The sequence below is a fragment of the Rhea americana genome, unplaced genomic scaffold, assembly GCF_003343005.1.
Source record: "Rhea americana isolate MKP2758 unplaced genomic scaffold, rheAme1 scaffold_412, whole genome shotgun sequence".
In the NCBI taxonomy this organism is placed as follows: Eukaryota; Metazoa; Chordata; class Aves; order Rheiformes; family Rheidae; genus Rhea; species Rhea americana.
In genome coordinates, this window is record NW_028186549.1 from 88,140 (window position 1) to 113,071 (window position 24,932).

Genomic DNA, 24,932 nt, shown 5'->3' on the forward strand with positions numbered 1-24,932 from the left:
TGCTGTTTTGATAGCATTGCTGCCTTTCGGCTGTAGGGCTGTGCATCTTCTTGCCCCAGGCCAGCTGCATGTGGCATTCACACCACGAGGGCTTGCAGGAACCTGCGCTTGCATCAGCGGATGCCCCTGTGGCCGCAGATGGTTTACAGTCATCTTTGAAGCCTGTAGAGTTCAAAAGCCAAAATGTGCTCTGCATCTGGGCAGAGCAAGACCTACTTGACAGCATAAAATACAGCTGGGCAGATACAAGAGTAAATTTGCGGGCTAAAATAATTTAAAGTGGAGATTGGTAGCCTGTGAACTGCTAGGCCAACTAACCTTAGCCTGTGGAAGCCTGTAAAAGAGGACATTTGATTGTAAAATGGAGTCCAAGGGCAGGCCAGAATTATTGTAAAATAAACTACACTGGCAAAAAAGGCTTTCCTGCCGCAAGATGGAGAATTGACCCAGGGCGTTAAATCAAACTGGATCCAGCTGGATTGGGAGCAGCATGCAAGGCGCATGCTGGGCACGGACAGGGTGGCAGGAGCAGGCAGCAGCGGCAGTCGAGAGGAGCCAGGTCGGGGCCAGCGAAGCCCCGGTGAGCATCGCTGCTGGGGGGAACAGGGCGAGCGGGTGCCTGGTGTCGGTTCTGCCGGAGGCATGGATTTGAGGAGCAGGGAGGGAGTCCCAGGCATTGCAGTGTCCTGGGCTTGTGTTTCCAGAGTTTCTTGACCACCTCTGAGCCTGATAATTCAAGCACAGAATATAATCCTTAATGACTTCCGTTTCTCCCTACCCTTTTCTGCCGTCTGCCAGCCCTCCAGCCTTTATCCTGCACTTTCCGTCTTCAAAAGGCTTTATGAACATTTCGCTTAATCCTCATGATGCCCCTCGCAGGGTCAGCAAATAACAGACATTTGTGGAGTAAAGGCCTACAGCAATATGGTGAGCAGAATAATTAAAACAGCTCTGGCCCACAATCCCGATCACCAGCTCAGTCAGCCGAGCCTCTACGGTGACTCTATTTTATATGTGCGGTAATAGCTCAGATTAGGTGAGTGTTTTTGTTTCCCCTTGGTGGGAGAAAAGGAGCAGGAGGGAAGTGAGCAGGACTGAATTCTCTGCCCAGAGCCGTACCCTGCATGCACGCCGGAGCCAGGGACGGGAAAGCCAGTCCTGGATCCTGGTTCTGCACCGTGCGCYGTGATGGACAACTGGAACAGCACAAGCCCACCTTTGCCTTGGTGCTGTGGTGCAAGAAGAGCTGCGAGCGTATTTGGCTTTTATGTCCTCTTTTACCAAAGGATCCCCAAGTCTTGATTTTTCCTGGGGCTCTGGACAGCTGGGCACCAACTCTTCAATATAGGCAGAATGAGCTATTTTGTATTTTTCTATGTAAATCTCATTTGAAGGAAAGTCCATCTGGCTCGCTGCATGCTGCCAGAGGAAACAGGTTAATCTCAGGTCAGCTGTCTAATGCGCATCTCCAAGATGGAGACCAAGGCAAGGTTGCACTTCCAGTACCTCCAGCTCTTATCCTTTTCTAGCTCTGCAGATCTGCTCTGGAGTGATGGAGGACACATGCTCRTTTCCCTAGGGTTCAGCTCAAAGCAGCATCCTCATAGCAGGCTCTTCAGGCTGCAGGGAACCTGCTCCAGGGCCGCAGGAGCCTTTCTATTAGCTCCGTAATGTTGAGCTCATCCCTTTTTCGCCTTGACTCTCCAGAAGGGATTTGGAGCTGCTGAAATCAGCCAACTTTGGCAATGAGTTTTTCACCAGGAGGCAACTTTGACCCATAACCTACAAACCCCAGTGAGAAGCAACAACGAGAGGTGGAGTAGGGCTGCCGTAATTGAGTGCTAATTAGGGGGTGGAAAATGAGCAGGATCCTGCAATTGCAAGCCAAAGATGAAGTCACATAAACGAGATCTAAATGGTGACCTTTTTCCATAAGCCAGAGTATTGACTAAGTATGACAAATGAAGGAGAAAAAAAATCTGCCTTCATTAATCTGTGTGCTTGTGCACACAGCTGACACCGAGAGGTAACCTTTGGTCTCTTCCCTGCTTCCGGGAATAGGCAGYGTGCTCTGTGCTGGTCCTCACGTCAGGCAGGCTGTTGTGTTAATCGCATGAGATAATTTTCAGGGCACATATTAAACAAGGCAGAGAGATACATTGCTGCAATTACTCGCAAAGAAGAAGAGATATTTCTTGCCTAGGAGGGGGATTAGGAGGCTAGTGAGATGCCTGCTCTGCCCAGCATGGAAAGGAAAGGTGGCTTGAGGTACAAGTTGTGGCTCTTTCACGTGTGTCATTGGCCAACTCTGTCAATGGTCCTGGGAGTTGCTGGACATCTTTCCCTAACTGTGATGGCCGTGACCGATACCTCCAACATGTCTGCAGTGTATTGCTCCATGAATGTGCTGAAGTTGTTCAGATGAACATCCCATGACAACCCCTTCATGTTAACAAGTAATTTTGGTTGTTCATGTTTCCATAACTAAAAGGTCAGTCAGAATCCTGGCCAGCTAGGAACTTTGACAGTGATTACACTAACAAGCGAAAGACTCTGGCTTACTGCTACAAGCTACTTTATCCCAGATCACGAGGCTACAGTGCTGCCACTTCATGATGGATGTGATGAAAGCAATTTGAGGTCAGTCTCAGGGCCATACTGGTGGCAGCTAGCGGGTCCTCATGTTTTAGCAGTGGGGCCATGCTGCTGGAAGCAATTCRGTTTGTCCTCCAGCTGCAAGCAGCAGTGTGTGCATAGTGTGATGAGACTCCTGGGTTGCCAGAGAGCTGTGGACTTGTTACTTTGGGGTATTAGCTGCAGATTTGCTGTCTTCCTTGACTCCAGGCTCTGGCTGATGCTGTATGCGTGTCTCAAGAGATGTTCCTTCCCAAGAAGACCTCAACCCAGAAATAGGAAGAAATTGCAAGGCACTATCATAGAGTGGGACGTCATGATCTGGTCTTCTAAAAGGCAAAAATATCTCTGTTAATTTCAAAAGACAACTGGGTCTTTTTTGTCCTTTGGCTTTGAGATAGGCTGCATAATTTCTTCTTCAAGATGATCTCAGGCTCAGAATTTGCACTTTAGCCTTCTTTCTCAGCAGAAAAGCTGATCCCACGTATTAGCCAGAGAGAAGCTATCCAGTTCACTGTTCTTCCACCAGCAATCTGCATGGCCTTGGGCGAATTGCTTAAGAAAAGAGTTAAAATGCAAATTTAAGAGCATAAAAGCTAGACAGTGAAATGTGCTCTGATATTACAAAAACAAGGAGTTTCAGGAAGAGATTTCAAGTTTGGTACATGGGAACCAAAAGACACTTTTAATCCACTTTATTAGCATGCTTGTAGGTCCCATTGCACAAGTAGTTCAAAATAAAATGCCTCCACAGACAAAAAAAAAAAAAAAGTAACCTGAAATTGAGGTTGCTAAGTGATGTAAGAGTTACCAAAAATAAATGCCAAGAACATCAGTTGAGACCCTAATCATTCAGATGTATGGGAATGATAGGTTCAAATAACAATTGCAGAGATTTAATGTGCCAACACCAGGTGTTCGCCATAAAGTGAGCATAAATGCAATGCTAGCCCTGCGACGACGTGGCCAGCTTGTTGCAGACAGGTCTGGAGGCAAAGTCATTGCATGGAAGAATTTACAGTCTGCAAAGAGAGCATAAAGTGCTGGTAAGAGCAGGGAGTGGAGTATTTTTTTGATAACTGCTGGGTTTACTACAATTTGGTTTCAGAACTGTAATAAATATATGGGCACGTCCAGCTTGCTGGGATTCATATCTCATTTTGCATTATCCATCCCCAATAGCCTGAGCCAGGCTGGCTTTCACAAAGACCAAGCTGAGCTGCTCTGTCACAGTTATACTCAACTTTCTCATGGAAATGCCTCTGAAGGTTTTCAGCAGATGCCTCCCCCATCCTGACTTCCTACTACAATGCACAAAGACGCTGGAGTGTGAGATGTACCGCGTACGTTGCGACRATGTAAAACAAATACATCTTCCCTCCCAATTGTCACATCATTTAGGCATTACCAAAGCTCCACCTGTTTTGCAGCTACCAGCAGTGTGTAGCTGAAACAGGTATTTATGCATCAACACTGTAAAGGCTCTAATCCCTCGAATTACATACACTGACTTAATTCTCTAGACAAAATCCTTGCTGTATTGCATCATATCGTAGTTACTGTTAGCATTGCAAACTGTGAGGCAAGCCAGGGTGTTTCTGGGTCATTTGCCTCCAAGCAGGGGTTGCTTTGGATAACTGGTATCTTTATTTTAAGTACTGGGTCTTCTTTTGAATTTACTGTTATGAATCATTTGCAGGCATGTTCATGTGTCAGCTTCCCATGCTGCAGCATTCTGCATTTGGATGTTGCCAAGCCAATGCCCCTTTATGTTTTTCAGCTCTAAATTAGATGAGATTTTGGGTAGGATCTACACTGGATTTTTTAAATGTTTCTACCCAAGCCACAATGGAGGCTCAGAAGTGCTCCCTGTCTTTAATTTCCCATCACTGCCAGTGGCTCCAGTTGTCTCAGGACGCTTGGAGAGGAACTGAGTGCTCCTCATGTGGGGAAGGAGGGCCCAGGGACTCAATTCCTTGTACCTCCACATGCTCCTTGAACAGCCAACTCTGGCAAGCCCATGGCAGAAGGTTTTATTTGCCATTATTACTGAACATGGGGGAATTTCAATCCTGTTCCTTTATTTTGTTTGTTTATTTTGGGGGGTTCTTTTTGCTAGCTAATCTCTGTTGGATTGTATGCCTGCTAGAGAGAAGGTCCTATTCTGCAAAGCACAAGCTGAATTTTATGCATATGTGTCCATGCCATTGACTGCAAAATGGTAACCCTTGGGGAGGATGTGGTAAACTGTTGAGTGTGTAAGTGGCAATATTGTGGTATTATAGCAGAGGGACAGCTGGAAAGCATGTGTGTTTGTCCTCCCAAGGAATAGTCAGGGTTCTCCAAGCAGAGACAGGCAAGAAGGTCTTCTGGTGCAAGAAGTGAGCTGGGATTATCTGCAAGTAGTATCTCACCCTGTGGCACACACTATCCAAGCCAGGTTCATCCTGTGTAGCTCCGTGGGGATCATTTAAGACAGCAGCATGGCCACTTTGCCTTGCTGGCATCCTTTAGCCAGAGGTTGGGAAGTGCTACCTTGGGCTCTCTGCCCTGCCCCAATGATTTTCTGCCCCTGGTCGCATGGTTTTGGAGAGGGAGCAAGTCCCCCAGGCGGTGGTGCAAGCGCAGCCCACACTGGGGAGAAGTTGGATGTCACGACTCCCAGAGAACATTGCAGCTTGCAGCAGCAATGATTAGGGGGTGTGGACTGGCTGCCACCTCCAGTTCATTGTTTTGGGAGAAAGTGCTTGAGTGAGATGTGCGAGAGACAGTTTTCAGGTGGGTAGCAGAGCTGTGATGTGGAGGCAGGCAGTAGGAACAGGCTGTGCTGCAATACCTTGCGCTGCGGGAGGAAACCAGTTGCCTTTGCCCAGCTCCCAGCTGTGCAGGAGCTCCTGGCATCACAGGAGCTGGCATCCGCTGGCCTTCGCTTACAGAGCTCCCGCATCACAAATCCCCCCACCAGAGCACAAGCCATGGCAGGGAAAAGTGTGTGAACCCCCTGAAAAGAAATGGCCAGGAGAGGGGAGACTTTAAAAGGTTTGTGCACATGGGGAGGCATAGCCAGGGACTTCTGTCCCCACAGCTGAGCTCTGGCCATCACCTTCTGCCTTAGTGTTCATGCCGAGCGTTAAGCCAGCCTGAATTTAGAGGAAACCCTCCATCTTTTGCTCTGTGGGTAGCAATGACTTTTTCAAGTGATGCTAGGTTGGCTGGAGTGCTGTAGAGTGTGTTGTTTCTTTAGGGACCAGATGGACCCCGGAAGGTGACCTCTTGTCCTTTCTTTAYGTCATCTCCTAATGGAGACAAGGCTCCTGGGAGAGGCCAGGGTAGCCTTGGGAGGATGCACTGGCCATGCGGGAAGACACCACCATACTGAGGTCCAGATCTTTGCTCCCCAGGCTCAGCRGAGATGTCTCCTGTTAGTGCTAACGGGGTTTGAGCCACATGCTCCTGGGGCTGACTGCCACTTCAGAGCTGGGTCTTCATTCCTCCGTCATTCTGCTGCAAATCCCTGGGGAAAGCTTCTTTGACTAAGGCTCCTCAAGCCTTCTCTTAGGAGGGAATTAACCTCACCAGTTGTTTCTGCCCTTGGGCAGCCTGTGGCAGATGGGACAGGGCAGATACAGGGGGGAGAGACGAGTTGGCGCCCAAGCTCAGGTGCCTCCAGCCCTGCACATTGGAGGAAGGTTGCAACTTCCTCAGCTTCAGTTCACCAAATGAAAGGTCATACCAGCTCCTGATCTGTAATATCTCTGTGCAGGTGTAGCCAAAACAGGACCTTAGACTAATTATTGTCTATTCACCAACATGAGCTGTATTCCCCAGCCAAGAAAAGGGAGCAATTAAAATTCCCTCTCTCTTTGTTGCAGGCAAATTAAGCTTTAGTCTGATCTAGAGTTCAAAATGCTTTAGCAAAGCTGCAGCAAAAATGTTCACTTGAACATTCATGTCCTGCAGTCTTTGGAAATGCTTCTCTTGAATCCCAGAAAATACCCCCTAGGTCCCCTTGACAGGAACATGGGATGGGGGGGAGGGCGTTGTGCCAACAGCACTTTTGCTTGCAAAGTCGGGATCGAATCCAAACACCGGCTGAGGCAAACCCCTGAATGAGAGGACTCCTGAAAAGCAGTCAGGAGGCATCCATCCTGTAGGTGCYATGGCCTGCTGAAATCCCTGCACGTGATTCCTGGCCAACATTGCTGCACGCTCCTTTGCTCCACCCCAGAGCTGGCTGCCTTCAGTGCTGGGTTCAGGCACTGTCCTGTGTGTAAGGGGATCCTTCAGGGTGCAAAGTGCTATATAAATTAGGAGACTTGCGGTGTTCAGATCACACGTCAGACTGAAGTGAGGCTAAGACTGCTTCCTCTCGCTGGACCGTCGCCTGTCCGTGGCTGTGCACCATGACCTTGGGCTCAGTGGCATTTTTTCAGGATCTTTATGCTGGACCCTGTGGTCTGTAAAGGTAATTTACAGTCTTTTCCTTGTGCTGTTTTGTCCAGACGAGCTATGGCCGGACACTTTGCCATTTAAACCTCCCCAGCCTCGAATGCCACAGCAGAGCCAAATGCCAATGCKGAGCCGGACCTGCAGAACGGTGAGTGCTCGCCGGGGCTCGGAGCGAGGTGCTGAAGTGGGGGCTCCTGCCCACACCAGGTGGCTTTGCAGGACCTGGAGAGGGTGAACTGAGCATCCTTGCCAGTGGCGAACCCCAGCGGAGGGGCGCAGGGGACAAGGGGGATAAGCACAGAAGAGGGAGTTTGGGCGCCATTTGATAGACAAAATCCTGTACGTCCATCCATGCCCTGTTCTGCAGAGCAGGAAGAGCAGAGAGCGTCTGCAGGCAGGTTTACAGCAGTAAACCTGCCCCTTCGGCTGCCACACTGGTCTTCTTCAAGAGGAGGGTAGCACTCAGGGCAGGCTGAGATCAAGAAGCAGGGAGGCAACTGCCTCTCCAGTTCCCCTCAAGCAGGGAAGTCGAAAAGAGCCATGTGCAAAAATCGTATGAGTTCAGGATCAGTGCAAGTTTGGCGTTTGGTCCTCTAACAACCTGGGGTGAAACCCAGCATCTCAGGAGCCTTTGATGCTGGGGTGCATGAAATCCAGCTCACTTCTAGCTCATTACCATCTCTGCTTTGTGACATTAGCTCTCTCCTCTCCCTCTGCCCTCTTCTTTGCAGCTGTAAGAGCTCTGTACCGCTAAGTCTGGCACCGTGAGGTTTATTCCACATAACGGCCGAGAAATCTCTTGCCATTGCCACATCCCCAAATTGAGCATGAAGCAACTTGAGTGATGATTCGATGCTAAGCTCGAGGCTGTTACAGATGTTCAGATCTGGTAATTGTTTTGAGGTTGCTGGACAGACAGGAGCAGGGACCTCAGCTTTAATCACCCTGGGCGGACATTCAGGCACCTTGGACGAGGGATTGCTCCGAAGAGCTCTGTCTGGAGCTGAGCTGTACGAACAGGTTTCACAGAGGCGGATGGGGATTTGGGATTCCAGCAGCTGATCCCACATAGTCCTGGGAAAGGGCAGAAGTGAAGGCAGAACTCTGGAGGCTTTGCCCTTTCTGTGTTGTCAAGATGCCAGCCTGGGAGTTAAATGATACAGTCTCATGGAGCAGGGCCGTGCCTGAGCCCAGCAAGGGAGGGTGGCCCGCGGCAGCACCACTCCTGGCATGCAGCCACCAAGAGCAAGGTGACAACCTGCAGCCTCGTGTTGAGCATTTACACCTGGGTGCTGCATCCGACAGCAGCTGATCCTCCGTGAAAGGTCTGGGATACAATTGCTGCCCAGSTGCAGAATGAGGCAAACAAGCCTGCCTGACGTTGGGCACTGCTCTAGATGGGCTCTGAGAGCTGTAATCCYGCTACCAGCCATGCTCATTCCATAGCCCTGAGCATCACCTGGGCTCTGTCCTTTCTCCATCCCCTCCCGAATCCAGCTCTGCTTCCTCACACAGAGGTTTCTGCCTTCTGGGAGCTTCTCCAGGAATACATATGGCTAGGGAGATGCTCTCCTGATCCCACAGCCACAGCTGATGCCCCAAAGCTGTAGATCTGATGCCTGATGCCAGCGTGTCTTGCTCCAAATATTACTCCATGAAGACGTTTCCAGTCCTGAGGAAACATGGGTTTGGCGCAGCTGAAGTCTCTCAAGGGCTGCAAGGCTAAAACYTGAGCAGCTTCCCATGCTCTGAGAACTGGCTAGGGAGCCAACACGCTCAGAGCATGGCTAGGTGCAGCTCCAGATCCTGCCATTTTGCCTCTTATACAGTTCCCCCAGACATGGAGACAGTTTTAGGGATGCTGGCAGGTGCTTTGCAGAGGTTTTGCTGCCTGGATATGGTGGATTTTGGATCTGCTCTCCATAGTACTCGATGCTGCAAAGACATCTCCAGTCTTCCTCCCCTCTCAGTGACTCATTAAAGCAGAGGTAGTTTGGTCTCCTGCTTGGCAGGACGAGGGTATAAAATGCAATGTCAAGCACTATTTCACCCTGTAATGGCATTTTGCTTTCTTTGCTGGCTGCTCGCATGATCATAATTGGGATGGCAATAAAATTTTAGAAGCAACAGCTGTAGACAGGTCTTAAAAAAATGCATTCAACCCTGGATTGATGCTGAGCGGAGCTGAAAGGCACAGAGAGGGCCATCTCAGGAAGGCTGTCACTCCACTTGCCCCTCACCCAGGATTACTGCTCAGAGTAGGTTTTTCCAGCAGACTGGAGGCATGAGATCTTTGGCATTCATCCCTCTGTGCCCCTCTTCTCCAAGAGGTTTGGTCTCAGACCTACAAGCTTGTTAGGCTCCAAAAAGCAGAGCAGTCCTGCTGGGGCAGGGCTGTTTCCCATTCATGTCTCTCTCTCCCACACTGTCCTCAGAACAGACATCTGTCTGTCAGTCTGGCCTGTCAGTCTGTTCATCCTACCCGTGAATCCAGCCATCCTATCAAATTAAACCCTCCGGAATGATGTGTCCCTCCTGACCAGAGTGCCTCAGTAGTGCCTGGCTGCCAGTGGCATGCAAGGAGCAAGAGCCTGCCTTTTCCTGACCCTCTGCCATTGCTGCACAGGGCCCTTCCCTCTTGCTTCCCACTCCCTCCTCACCCTTACACCCTCCATTTCCAGCAGCCAAGGTCCAAGCAGTGGGGCTGACAGGAAGCCAAGCTTTCTGACATGCTGAGCACCCCAGCACTCCCATGCCCATGGTCACTAGCTCCCCGTGGGGCTGTGCACTCAGGAACAGTATCCTTGGGGGAGCAACAGCCTGTGGAGAAGCAACTTTGACTCAGGCTGCTGCAAAATCCACTGATTCTGAAGTAACAAGACAGGAGTTGCCTGGATGCTGCTGGCCAGACCCGGGCCTGGCTCTCATTTCTCCTGCTGGGATGAACTCAGGGCCTATCTATTTCAGGCCAGGAAGGCAAGAGTAGATTTGTGCACCAGCCCGAGTGCTCTGCACACCCCCAAGCAGTGTCATTAATCAGCTTTCTGAAAGGTGGATAATTACAGCGTATGCTTTTCTGTTATGATTATTAATCATCCTACTCCTGTATTTCGTTTATTATGGAGCTGCCTGCAGCGCGCTCCCGGGTGAGGAGTGAAGGCACAAGGACCCCTCTCTGGGCAAGAGGAGCTGGGTGCCATTTCAGGTGATGTTTCTGTGGGAAATAGATGCTCCGAGCATGGGAGGTGTCCCAGCAGAGCCTGCAGTCAGCCAGGGATGGGGCAGTGTGGGATGTCCTGCTTCACAGGGGTCCGCTGTGTTCTGTCCATCCTATTCCACATGGCTCTGGTGAAGCATGACACACTGAGGAAAGCTGGGCCATTTCCCCGTGCACAGCCATGTTTGGTAGATGTTGCCTTTGGTAGATTCCCCATCAGGGACCTTCTGTAGCAGTCTCCCATCATGGGACCAATTCCCCTCCATGCAGAAGTAGCCCTGGGAGGCTGGCAGAAGCCTTGCTCGGGAGACTGAATGGAGCTGAGATACTAACGTATGGGCCCAAAATGGAGGGGGAGAGCAAGAGGAGGGCTGAGCAGTTTGGAGAAGAGAGTCAATGCCAATCAAAGCTGTCTGAAGACCCCAGCCAGATGATGAGAGGGAGATAAGAGACAATCAAGCAAAGAGACTTCACTTTCAAGAAGACAGGGAAGAGAAGTAGCTACAGAAGAAGGGCATATTTCCCCTCTTTGATTTACTGATCTTTATTTGTGTCTCTGTGGGGGCAGGAGCTGGTGCCAAGAGCGTATCCCTATTTTCCAAGACATGATGCTTGTAGCCAGGATACGTGCATGCCTCACTGTCGTGTCTGCACTTGCCAGAGCTGTTATGGGTTTGTGTTTTGTAAATCTCTCAGCAACGTTGTGGAGGGGGGCTGTAAAAAATGACAGATGCCAGGAGGATGTTTCCCGGGGGGCTCAGATTCCCCGTCCCTGCTCCCGGTCCTTGGTCAGATTACGCTATATAAGGGCAGTAGGCCTGAAGCAGTGTGAGGAGGGAAGAAATCTGAGCATGGCCAAACATTGGGACCCTGATTCCGTGCAGATGGGGTAGCAGGAGGTATAACTGGGTGAATCCCAGACCTACTGAGGCTGTAATTTGCAAATTGGTGAAAGAGAAGGAAGGTGAAAGTTTTACAGATAGAGTCTCCTAGACTCCAGCTGCCCTCTGAACTCATTCCTGAATCTTCACAGCATTTCATTTCCTTTTCTAACATGATGAGTGCTAATGGACAAGGATACCAGAATGCCAACGGGGATATAGCCAGCAGACAATACCTGTGACAGAAAGCTAAGGGGTGTAAATTTTTTGACAAATGATCCAGGAAGAGCCCCATCATACATACCAGGATCCAGCCTGACATGGCAACATGCCTTCAGAAATTAAAAGTTTTCACTGTGCTGCGCTTGCTGGCAGTCCCCAAAAATTAAGATCTGGCTGTGCATCTGGGAGAACATCTTAAGGGGCCTGCCTTTGCTTTCTGCTCTGCCGAGGTCAGCATGGGCATTATTTTGGTTGGCTTTGGCTGTGGGATCCAGCTGCATCTTTTAATCTTCTGTGTATTTGCAAAAAAAAATTAAAAAAAAATAAAATAAAGAAAGAAAAATGTGAACCCTGTTTGTGCAATTAAAACTTCCACTACTTAAAACCAAATTCAATTTGAATGTTTGCTGCTACATGCTAGCAGAATTGCTTCCTTGCAACAAGGCATTTTTGGGCACAGTTGATGGCAGAAAGTCAAAGTCAGCAATATCATAGTTCCAGTGTGGTCTGGCAGTTACTGAAGTTGTTCAGATTCAAGTCAGGTTTGTTCTCAGCCAATATTTCACAGTAACAGTTCAGATTCAGTTCTGGATAGAGAAAAAGATGGTTTAGTCTAATTCCTTGAATTGAAATCCGAGTATAGCACCTACCTTTTCGGCTCCCCATTCCCCAGCAATCATTTTAGAGCTGTTATTCACCTTGGTAAAGAAATAAAGATGCTCATGGAATATTAACTACCTCCCCAAAGCCCCTGTTGCGTATCAATAGGTTCTGTGCTTCATTCTCTAGTACATGCATTGACCTTTCTGAAATTTGTAAGTTGTGGTTGTATCTAAATGTCTTCTCTCATGGGAGCATCTTGTGGAGATAGAGATTCAGACATAATGTCTATCAAGAAGAGAAGGAGATTGCTGCCAATCTGTGGCTCCCTGCACAGTATTGCCTCATCCACATGCTCAAGAATCATGAGGCTATCTCTAAAAATAAGCAGTGTTTTGAATTGCTTCCTTGGTTTCTTAGCTCATTAGGGAATCCTTGTTTTGGGGTTTTCTCAGCAGTCGTGAGGGCTAGGAGTTTCCATGTGAAAGGGAAGTGGAGCGTCCTGTGTAGTTGTGCCTGTCGAGTACATTGGTCATGGGTTTTGCTAGGTGGAAAGTGTAAAACCTGGCTCTGTTGAAGGCTTGTGCAATCTTGCTGCTCTAGCATCATCTTGGCTGGCCCCTAGACCTTGGGCTGTTGAGCAAGGGGAGAGTCATAAGATGCTGCAGCTGTCAGTCACCAAAATAACTCACTACTATATAAGGTTTTCATGTTTTTTAAACAGTCCCTTTAAGTCCTGCTTAGGGGCATTTTTTGCAGTGACCCAGAAGGAGCTTGTCTCCTCATACAGTCATCTCTGATTTCATGCTTTCTCTCCTTATTTCTGTAAGTTGTTAATAAAATGTGCCTCTATTTGAGCAGTTTCAAGTGCGTTGTGATTTCATTTGTTTGGCACAGGCGTCTCGCGTGTTAAGTGAGAGTATCCAGAACATAAGTTGTTTGCCAGCCAGTGATGTACTGCTGAGCTGTTTCTCATGTTGTGAAGCAGCATGTAATTATGGCTGGGGTGTTCACCCACCTAGTGTCCTGGTAAACTCCAGCCATAACCCCCTTTTTGGGCATTTACCAAGCTATTCTGCTAGGCTGTAGCATTTTAAGAACAGGCTGGTGCATGTGTGAACCGAATTGTTGGAGCACTTCCTGATGATGTGCAGCAGGCACTTAGAAGAACCTGTAATACAGAGCTTGTCTGACACCTTTGATGACTACCACTGAGGAGGGATTAAGAAATGTTTTGGAGTTTGCTCTAAAGGTCGCCAGGTGGTCCTGGCCTGGGAGGATGAAGGAAAGCAGGAGAGGGTAAGTAGCTAGGTGGGGTGGGCAGCTCTTTTAAATCTTACGGGAGCTTTTGCCCAAACAAATCTCCTAGCCAGATGAGATGGCAGAGAGAAGTGAGAAAGGAGAAGGAAAAAGTGTCAAGGAAGACAGAAGCTGTAGAAACAGTGCAACCAAAGGAGGTGTGATGCCATCTGACCTTACTGCCAGAGCAGTCCTCAGATGCTGTGCACCTGTGTAATGATTTTCCTCCAAGAATCACGAAGGTCTTCATGTGCTTTTATCAGATAAGTTAGCAGAAAATCCTTTGCAAAAGTAGGCAATGATGTTAGGTCTGTTTGGCTTCTGCGGAAACCGAGACGGTGCCTCCACTGGGCAAGTCCAGAGGAGAATCCAGGAGCTCAGGGCAGGAGCCTCTGGCTCTCTTGAGCTGCAGGTCTCATCCGTACAAGTCCGCTCTGGGTCACCAAGACACATACCGCAGCAGTGCTGTGACAGGCTGTAGAGCCATTTTTGGAGGCATTCAAAACACAGGGATGTGTAGGTGCCACGTGACAAATGCACGTCAAGAGACATGGATGGGAAGGCTCCCAGGCCTGGCCAAAAGGGCTCCTCCAGCCCACAGGCTGCCTCTTCTGCCAGCTAGCATGCTCCCTCTTCCCTGGGGCCTCTCACATTTGGGCACATGGGTGTTAGCACGTGCAAGGCTGTCTGTTGAGCAGCAGCCATGGCCTCCCTCATGAGGAGGGCAGAGGCATGCAGCTCTTGAGGTCACCCCTTAGTCTATCATGGCCATTTGTGCCTCTCTGCTTTGGTTTTCCCCTTTTGCTCGTTCAGCCCTTCCCTTCAACATCCCACCTGCCCAAGCTCTCTTTCTACTGTGCAGGCAAACAGCCTGCAAATGAAATGACCTAGAAAAAACAACTTCTGGATGCACAGAGAGTGGCAGAGACAGGAGAATTTGTTTCCCAGCTAGATTCTGATGGGATTAGGAATAATTCTCTGTTAGATAATTCTCCATTAGATTTGGTGATTGATTTTCTTTCTTTCCACCCCTAGTGCTCTCCCTCTCTCTGCTTCAGCTGGATTATTCTCATGCATGGTTTGCTAATTGCCTGATCACTGTAGTCTCGTCGGAATGACACACAGGGAAAATCACTGGCTTCTTTTGACCCTCTGAGTTTTCTGTCTTTTTATTTATGTCTCAGCTCTGATTTAATATCCTCCACTCCCCAGCATAAGCTGTGTTGTTTTTGCTGCCCTGATCAGGTGAAATCTGTTCCTACTCGGAGCTCTGCCAGTCACATAGCAAAGAAAGGAAAGATGTCAGGTAGTGGAGCAGGAGAGATGGCCTTGTCTATGTGGTTAGAATGAGGTGCGTTTAGACAGAGCAGCAGCAAACATTTGCAAACACTATGCCCAAAACTAGAGGCTGCAGGAGGGCTAGGAGGCTCAGTTTAACACTCAGCAGTCACATCACAGGCAGTAAATAGGTTATTGTCCATAGCTGTGCATGTTGTCTCCTACCTCATTCTATCACCAATGTTAGGAGACTGCACATGGATTCCTAGGGCACTTAATTAAGAACAGAGCATGACCAGGAAACTGTAGACAGTGCATGAAGACATGTAGAAAGTGCATGGAAAATTAACATTTTTCTAGTCCTGCAATACAGTATCTTATTTTAAAAAAATCTTCTATGAATTCGTGTGAGGCTGTCTGTGCTGTAGGGGGAGTGGATGTTGGTGTGAATTATCAGTGTAACACTGGCATTAGATAGGAGCTAGAACATAGGGCATAACAGGGGAGAGAGGCAGAGGCTCCCTTTAGAAGCAAGTAGGGTGCTGCTGACTGCTGAAAAACTATGGTTAGAGTTTATCTGGTGCAGTCTTTACCCACAGTGCTTGAGGCTCTTGTGCTACACGCATTCAGTGAGATGGCATTGCTAACATACTTCAAAGCAGTGCCAGTACTATCTCTACATTTCCTCCCTGCAGGAAGCTGTTCTGTGGGATGGGGTCGAGTTTGGGACTGGTTTGGTTTCTGACCATGAAGGCCATGTTACAGCCGGTGGAGAGGTATTTGCTGGGCGCTTGGAAAGAYGAAACTTCTTCTCCATGGAGTGGGAAAGGCTCTGAGGGGTTTGGAGTAGAGGCTTGAAGGCAGGCTGAGACCTTGAACCAGATCCAGGGCTTCCATGGAACACTGCAGCAGGTTGTGGAGTGACAGCAGTTTGCCATGCAATGCGGTGCATGAGGCAGTTGCAAATCTTAGTGTCCTTGCAAAGCTGAGGCCTGTTTTGGGGGTGTTAATGGCTACATGCAAAGCATGGCCCCCTCTGCTGCAGTGGTGAGGAAGGAAGAAGGAGTTGGATTTGGGAATCTAATAGGTAGGGAGAGACTACARGGGCAGATGGAGAGAAGCAGGATGCTTCCGCAACATCCTGCTCCTCTGCATCTACATCAAAGTCCAGTCTGAGTTTAAACTCTTCCACAGCAAGGAGCTGGCATCCCAGAAAGCAGAGAGAGCAGAGCTCTGTGGTAGCAGAGAAAGGGAGCGGAGGTGTGCAGGAGGTGTAGAGTTACTCACTGCCTTTTGCACAGGAGCYTCAGCACCACACAACAAAGCAGCTCAGAAGGGGCGCTCCCAAGAGCAGCAGCAAAACCTTCTAATCCTTCTATCAAAGCATACCATGTTGCTCTCTCACAGCAGGTTTAATGTGGGCACAGAGAGCTTTAGTAGGAACATGAGGTGTCTTGTTAATCCTTCTTCATGTGCATCTTCACCTTCAGTGCAGAGCTATGGATTCGTGCCAGTGCTTCTTTGAACGTGTGGCTCTGCTCCACACTCAGCCCCAAGCAGGAGCAGAGGAGTCATGCCTGGCTAGGGATGGAGCAGAAAGAGGTGCAACATGACATGTCTATCTTGCCTCTAGGCTTCACAGTGGCATTCCTGGAGCTGGGGAAGGCTCATGTGGCTGCCCCCTTCAGCTCCCCATCTCAGAGCTGAGTGTTTCTTTCCCTGCCTGTTTAACCTTGGGCTCTTGGGACATCACATGCTTGTTGGGTACAACTATTTCTTTGGCAGGTAGACTSCTCCTCTGATGCCCTTGAATAAAGGGGGAGTTTAGGGGTAAGAGATAAGTGTGTTGGAGGTTGTTGTGCCTTGGTCCCTTCTGGCTTGTCTCTGTTGCCTTATTAATGGAGATTTGGGGGATGCTGGCAGGTTTTTTAATTGCTCTCTACATGCTCTCTTCCTCTTGGATCTTGCTGTGATCCAAACAGCAATTCTGCGCAGGGCCCAGGTAGAAACAGGCCTTTAGGTGAGTCCTTTTCCTGTGAGATGGTCATCAACCACCTTGTAAGCCTGCACCTCTCAAGGATCCCTTTACCTCTGCTGCTGTGCCAAGTACTGGGCATTAGTTGCCCTCTCCCTCCTTAGTAATAGTGGTGATTATTGGAGCCAGGATGTCCTCTACGATCAGAACATTAGAGCTTCCCCGGGGCTGTCAATTTATTGTCTGTCTCGCGATCATGGTGAGCTGTCAGGAGCTGCCCTATGCTGCAGGCAGCACTGCGCTCCGCTGCGGTCGCGTACCAGGTGTGCAGGTGCCTGGGGAGGCATCCATCCTCGCTGTCCATCTGGGTAGGGCTGCATGTGTCCTGCTCTGATCCCTGGGATCTCCCACGTGCTTCCCTCTCTGGATTTGCTAATCCCATTCACTTTGCAGAAGCAGAGGCGCTCCYCTGACCTGGAATCAGCCACATTCACATTAATATCTTGGTGTGATAAAGCCTCCTGCCGTAACATCTGCTCTGTCGCAGCCTGCAGGCRTGCCTTAGCCATCCCCATTCACCCCTTTAAAGGGAGGCTGCAGCAAAGACTTCAAACGGCAGGACAGAAACACGTCGCCTGGGGGGAACACTCCCAGCATGTTTCAGTTTGCAGGGTTTCATCTGAGCCCTTTCTGAAGAAGAGYCTCTGGGCTGGCTGCAGATGGGCCTGGAGCCCGTAGACACCCTATAGTGCGCAGCACTGCCAAGTCTCTGCTCGGCCAAGGGCGGCAGGGTCCTGTGGCCCTGCTCCCCGTAGCCCCAAGGCCCCGCAGCCGCGACCCCACAGTGCTGGCCCCCGCAGCCCCACAACGCCAGGCCCCACAACGCCAGGCCCCACAGGCTCCCCCAAGCCCCCACAGGCCGGTCCCTGTGGCCCCCCCACCCCTACCCCGCCGGTTGCTAGGCAACGCCGGTGGCTCGGCCCTGCCCCGCCTCCGCCTCAGGGTTTTCCCTCACCTTCCTTTCGCCTCCCCCGCAAACAGGGCCCTTGGTGGCATCAGCTGGGGGAAAAAGAAAACAATTCAAATCCCCAGCTTCACATTTGGGCTCAGAAATTTGCTCTGTCAGCTCAGAAAAAATGGCCTGAAGCCCCCTCCCCCCCCCAACAACAGGCGTGCGGGCATCTGCTGGTGCTGCGAGGTTTAATCCTGCCAGGCCCCACCAGCCGTAGCAAGAGCTGAGCAAGGAGGAGACATCCCAGAGACGCCAGCTTTTTTCCCTTTACATCCCCAAAATTATATTCGGGACCTTTTGGTCTTGCTCCTCACGGCCCGGCTTAGTTGAGGGCGCAGCGGTTTCTTGCAGGGAAGGAAGGACGTGGCCGGGGCCGCAGGGCCGCCCCGCGGTGCTGGCTTTGCGTTCTACGGGGTTGTACTTTGCTCCTGGGCTTTGTCACGTTGTGAATTATCGAGCGGTTGTTCGTGGTGCCTCTCGCGCCAAGTTTGTTGTGATGTCTGTGACTTTCTTTCCAAGCGAGGCTTCCCGCCCCGGAAATCTTGCAGCATGAACAAGATGAGAAACAGAAGGAGCAGGGGTAGGCGAGGGGAAGAAGCGGGGAGGGATTCAGAGAAGCGCGGAGCAACGACAGAGACCGCAGCCGTCTCCATATCTGCAGAAAGCAGCCAGGACCGTTCCTAATCTCTCGAAACAAGAGAACTGAGGGCCAAAGGAGGCTTCTCGCAGGCCTCTGGAGACATTTGGGAGCACGACACCTTGTGCCTTGCTCAGCTAGCAACGCCACCAGGACCTGCTTGCTTTTGAAGCTCCTCGGCCCCATCCTTGCAAGGTCTGAAAGGGCATAAACACCAGCTAAATTAGGAATAATCCCTCTTCTCCAACACCTCCTCACTCCATAGCAGCTAAGAAGGGAGTAAAGCAAAGTTGGGCAGGGAAGGGGAGTTAAGGGCTTGGCCAATGTACTTGGGAGARATGAAAAGATAATGTTACCCTACCAAAGTGAGAGGCTGGTCAGCTTTTAAAAACTCAGTGCTACCAGTCCCTACACGCAAAGATCCCAGTGCACAACCTAATCACCTCTTCACATGGCCAGATCCTGTCTCAGCTCACATGCAGAGCGAACGGTTACAGCAGGAGCAGCACAACCCATGCGATCCCCCCACAAGGCGTCCCAGCAAATTGCTGTCCTTGGGGAAATGGGACCAGATAAACTGGCAGAAGAAATACTTTGGCTTTGGGATGGAAATCTTTGAAGTGGAGCTTTTTGGCGATGTGCAGCCAGAGCGTGTTCCAACCCACAGCAGGTCCCCAAAGAGGCCGTATTTACGTGCAGATTGTGCCTCTACCGAAGCCTTTACCACAACAGATGGAAATGGGAACATGAAGGGCCTCTCTGGTCCCCTCCTGCCTGGGGGCAAACAAAGGGATTATTCTGTGGCAAATGAGGCAGTGAAGGCCAGGAAGGAGAGTTTGCAAGCAAGCCTCAGTGTGCTTCTGTGCGTGCAGAAAGCAGACATTCAGCGGCACACAGCCCGGGCATATTACAGCCAAACTCTAGGAAGCGCGGCAGACTGCCTGCCATGCGAGACACCAGCCTTTGCTTTCTGATGTCTAAAGGAAGCAGCAACCATCAGTTCTTAAATGTTCAGACCCCTGTTGACTGATGACCTAAGATCTAAGATGCTCTTTTGTAGCATCTGTCCTTATGGGTTGAGAGAAGAAGCAGAAAGGAGTCAAATTCTGAACTGGAGCTCTGGCACAGGGATGATCTTGGCTGGCTTTCTGGTACTGAGCTGCTCAGTGCCTTAGAAATTTATGTAAGGGCTTGCTTGGAAACCTGGGCAAAATTTGGTGTGCAGTGCCCCACCAAGGAAGCAGAGGTCAGAGTGAGGTCTCAGCCTGGCATGTGGATGCGGGTATTCTTGGCATCTGTGTTCAGCGCACCCATCCTCCGCTCAAAGGCTGTGCCAGCAGCTGTGAATGGTTTGAGTCCCGAATGAGCCATCAAGCCTGCTTAAGGCAACCATATTCACATTCTTGTTAATCAAGATCTCGTCTAGTTGATACTGTGAGACTGGGGAACGTGTGGAGCTTGTGCTGACAGATGAGTCCGGCACTCTCCCATTAACATTCTCAGCAAGCTATAAACAGGCCACAGCCAGGGGAAATATCCTTTCCCTCGTCACTTAGGCAGGGAATGACTCATTTTACTCAGTCTCTCCATCCGTCTCAGAAACCCAGCCAAAAACACAGCACTTAGAATGATTGCGAATTCCCATTTGGGGCAATAGTATTGTACAAGGGTGTTCATCACAACCCCAGGACATGCATGGAAGAGGCTGCCATCTGTATGGCTGCTGCTGGGGTGGCAACACAGCATTTATATTGCTATCTTATCTGAAAATGAGCTGGCACAGAAAACTAGCACAGGCTGGGAATAGCGACCACAAAGTGAGGGCAGCTGTGGTGAAGCAGCTGGGACATCTCACTACCAGGACAGAGGTTTGCTGCAGACTCTGAGCCCAACAGCAGTAAATGGGCATCTTGTCACCTGCTTGGGAAGGGTGTATGGGATGTTTTCAGGAGTTTTTGGCTCTCAGCTGGGGTAGGTTTTCGTGTGATCCCTGTAATTACCTTTTCTTATCTTGTGCTGAGTTTGAAAAGTGCTGTCACAAGCAAGATGGCACTGCCACCTCCAGATCATCTGTTCATTGGGGTGTTTATATTATCACCCTGTTATTCTCTGCAGTGTCAGTGTTTTGGGGATTAGCCTTTCCAAAGAGCCTGGTGGTCTAAGCATTGCTTTCTGTCCCTCTGTTTGCTCCCCTCTTACATGAGGATTTCTTGATCCTCCCCTGGGGCCTCTCCATTTCACAAGGACCTTAATGAACTATTGCTCGTTATGGGCACCACTAAACACAGTATCCCTGGGAAAACTTTAGCAGCTTGCCATATCAATAGCCTTGGTTTAGAGCACATAACCTCATCTTTGGGTGCTCCTAACTTCCTGAAGCAGATTCCTGAGAAGGGGAACTAATGAGTGCTTTGTTTTAAACAAGAGTTATGGATTTTTTAAAGAAAGTCTAAGCAGGACTGTTTTGAATTCTGCAAGTAGATGGAAGAATAAAACAAGACATTGCTTTGACTGAAGTATTTGTACTTGCATGATGTCAAAAAAAGAGAACCTACAAAAGTCAAACTTGGCTTATTTTCTGGCCTTTATTCAGAAAAAGGGAGAAATGAAAGTTGAGGAAGAGCAGCTCTTGAAAGAGTTGGGAATGCAGAGTATTTGCCTCTGAAGTATCAGTCATTTGAAGTAGCAGAAACTTTGCCACTCCTTTTTATTTGAAGTGGTGGTATGCAGGAGCAAAAACCCACCTGCAGAACTGGCTGCCTGGCTGTTAAGGTAACTGAACGTTTTAGAGTCAGGAAATACGAGACCAGCGGTTTCTCCTGCCAGCTAACCTGTGCATCTCAGGAAATATTGTGCTGTTAGTGGCTGGGACAAAACAGAGTTGATGGCAATATGTCGTGGCTTGGAAGGGAGGGTGACTGCTCTCCAAGGTGGACCTTCAGGTGTCCTTGGGGCACAGAAGTTAAATGGCCAAACACAATTCCCTCCCCTACCTATCTATCAAATCTGTGGCCTCCAGTGTGCAGTGGAGCCATGTCTGTGCTGTGCTAGAAACCCTAAGCCTTGGAGTTTCCTGGCTCGATTCCTCATCCCTGTGTGCAGCGGGCATGTTATTTTTAAAAATAAATTAAATGTGAAGAAGAGCTTCTATCTAGGCCTTCAAGTAGAGTCTTAATTGGCATTGCCCCCTAGAGACCAGGCAAGCCCTGGAGAATGCCATAATATCAGCGTAATGAGCTATTAATAAATCATGCTGCTCTCCTCTACTCAGTTTTGGTTTTGCCAGATGGGATCTGCTTGGAGCCCCCTTGGCCACTTCAGGGTGAAGGGACCTGGTATCTCTGCAGCTGGAAATAGCCCTCGGGGTCGAAGCTTATCATGCCACTTCTGGATGCCCTCATCAGAACGGGCAAGATGAGTGCCCAGGCAATGCAGCTGGTAATCACCTACCATGGACTTTGATGAGACCATTGGGACAGTGCCCTGCTCTCCTGGGTACTTGCAGGACAGGGCTTCTGGGCAGCATGGGCTGCAGTGCCTGGCTAGGTCCTCTTCTCTGGTTTTTAGAGAGGGAAGGACAGAGAGGGAGAGGGAAGCTCCTGTCGCACAGGAGCTTCGGCTCCCATTCACTGCTGCCTTTTACCCGAGTAAAATAACCCAAGCACGTTCGTACCTTTGTTTAGAGAATCAGGTAGCCAAAGTAGTAACCAAAAGTGGAGTACAGTTACAGAGGGCTCATTCATTATGAATGCAACAGAAGAATCAACAGATAGCTGGCACACTAATCTGCTGCCCCATCTGGGACCTGGTCCAGTGGATGCAGGGCACGGCCAGGCTTTTCAGACCACAGTCACCCCCAAAGCGCCAGCCCAGGGTTTGGCCCCACATTCAAACACAGGCTGTTTCTAGGTTTGCTGATTCTTATCTTGGTGTCTGCAGGCATCCTTCCTGTGCAGCTCAGTGAAGGCAGAAAAAGTTCATTTGTAAGTGCACTGGTGACTATTAGGAAAGAAGAACCTTTTAAACAGAGTAGATTAATTTAAGTTGGAAGTGCATAGCTGTAAAGCTGTCTCGAGTTCCTAAGGCTGGCAGTGAGGCAAAGCCAATCTTGAAATGGCTCTTGACACAGTTGAGAGCAGTCTCCCATGAGATGGCATCTAGGAAAAACAACTCCAGATCCAAGTCATGCATTGGCCTGTCCACTCTCTGGTGCTTGGGCATTGTATGGGGCCCACGGGGCAGCACGTATCACTGGACATGCAGCAGAACATCCCATCAGGTGCACCGACTCAGCTCTGAGCAGTCCTATGCCAGCGGTGTTGGAATGCCGCACGCACAGGAGTTGTGCAGTTGGAGTGGAGAGAGGAAGAGCTGCATGAGGTTGTTTGCGTTGTTTGCGTTCTCAGCTGGGTATCCCACTGTGGCACCAAAAAGACCTGGGAACCTGTTGCTGCAAAATGCCACCTACCAGTGGTGCATCGTGGCAGCAGCAGTGGGCTTTCCATCCCAGTGGGTTGTCACCCAGCAGGGAAACGTGCTTCAGCATCCAGCCTGGCTATTAATCCTTTCCTTGCTGCCTGCAGCTGTGTGAAAAAATGTAATGCTTTCCCTCTCTGTTTGATTCATTTAAAGAGAAAGGGAAATGTGGCAAAATTAAGACACATAAAAAGTCTTTAAAAGATAATTTCCTGTGGCTCCTAAATTGCACTGAGCAATGGGTTTATTGCCAGAGAACTGCTCAGCTTGGATAATAGGATCAGGGATGGAAATTAGCCACTGAGATTGCATCCTTCCTTCAATGCATGCACAAAAAGGGCTGTAAATGTCCTACCTTCTGGAGCTAAGTCCAGTGGGAGAGGGAAGGTAACAGGGCTTTTTTATCCTTAATGAACAGTGTGGTCCGTGTGCCTGCTGGAGATGTTTTTCCAAGGCTCAGGAGCTCAGGAAAGGGCCCAAATAAAGCTGGCATGCCTCCTGCCAAGGACAGAGTCAGTCACTGACGTGCTCTCCTGCGCTTGCTGCTCCATCACTCATTTTGAGCTCTCCAGGGCCCTGGGCTGTGACAGATGCTCCTGTGCAGCTCTCATTGGGCTCCTCCGAGCTGTGGGGTGTAACCACCCAGAGGGGCTCTGCCACGTGCCCTGACACTGGGGGCCAGTTTGGAGCTATTGGGAAACTGCTGGGAACAGAGCAGTTTAGAAGATCACTGTTGCCTTTCGGTCCATAGCCATGCCCACTCAAGGATGCCCAGCACTCTTCCTCCTTCCCTTTTGGCGATTCACATTTGAAGGCAGAGTGAGGTCCCGGAAAAAGGCTCTGGGCTCATCAGCCTGGAGGGTTTTGGGAGTCTCCAACACTCATCCTAGTGCTCCCTGGGAGCATCACAGTGCTGCTTAGAAGGAGGAAGCATGAGCAGGAGTCTGTGCTTGGCTTAATGAAGGTAATTAGTGTAACAGCTTCTGAGTGCCTGGGAAATACAAAAGGCTGAGAGAGCCGGGTGGCCATGCAGGCTGGCTCACCAGTGAGCAGGAGACAGCATTGCCTGAGCATTCGCCAAGTGTCTGTCACATGTCTGCCAACCCCGTGGCAGATAAGCACATCCAAGCAAGGAGCCCGCAGAGAACAGGTAGGTGTGTGAGATGTTTTAGAGATGCCCTGCTCAGGGGAGCGTGGTCACTCCTGGAGCTGCTTCGCAGCATTTCAGCAGAGGGGACAAAAGGCCGGGGCCTTCGCCAGGCATCTGGGGAGCTCGCTGGCCAAATGGTGCAGGATGACTCCAGGAGCRGGATGTAATTACCTGCTCTGGAGCTCAGCCAGGGGAGCACAGCAAGTGCCAAGAAGCGCTGGCCGAAGAAAGCCAGCTCAAGGTTTGGGAGAGGCATCGGCCCTCCACTCCCCATCTACACATCTTCACTAGCAAAAGGGTAGGGTGGGAGCATGCTGCCCGTCCAGGAGGGGACCTGGGACTGGGAAACGGCCCTGGCCCCTGACAGTTCCTYGCCAAGAGCCGCAGCCTCTCTCATACAGCTCATGGTAGTGAAGAAATCTGAGGAAGAGCGGCTCCTTCCTTCTCCCTCCGTTACACTTTAAACCAAGCACAAAGCCTCTTTAAATCCTGCCTTTTGAGCTTTCGGAGATTGCTACTGTGCTCAGATGGGATTGGAGAGAGGGCAATACACAGTGTGGGGAGCAAAGACACGTGCTGGAGCCATGGCGGGCTCAAACATGAGAAACCAAGGCAATCCTGGCACACGTTACAGCGCCCCCGGACGTCGTGACATCCTGGCACCATCCCGTGCCGCCTGCCTGGTGGGCGATCAATTGATGCTCCATGCYGTGCCAGGCTCTGACATGGCTGTATTTTGGGAGTTGCACAAGCCCAGAGGGAGAGAAAAAGGCAGAGGATACATGGGAGAGCACGCCAGAGGGTTCTTCCTACTCAGGCTTGACCAAAAAATTACTGAACTGAGAGGCAAAATTGCCCCGGGGACACAGTTCAGATTTCACAGGGACTGGCTTGAGCTCAGCTCTCTCACCAGTACTGCACACCAGTTTGTCCCAGTGCTGTCACCAGTTCATCCTCGTGCTATGGGTGATATGACCAGCTTCCCCACCTGTGCACTGGGCTCCCCACCACCTTGAGAGAGGTGGTTGCCGCTCTCCCCATTTAAGCCTTTGCTGGGGCAGCAATGCTGGGTGCAGGKGCACCAACCTCTCCCCATCCAAGA

General features: G+C 50.1%; 1 protein-coding gene across 2 annotated transcripts in view; it reads left to right on the forward strand.

Moving 5' to 3' along the window:
* The window catches only part of LINGO3 (leucine rich repeat and Ig domain containing 3), a 50,748-nt gene that overhangs the window by 16,673 nt on the left and 9,143 nt on the right, over positions 1–24,932 (forward strand). For both annotated transcript variants that reach the window (XM_085314825.1, XM_085314824.1), the window contains exon 2: positions 7,137–7,231. The gene's annotated coding sequence lies outside the window, so the exon portion shown is untranslated. The remainder of the gene's footprint in view (positions 1–7,136; positions 7,232–24,932) is intronic.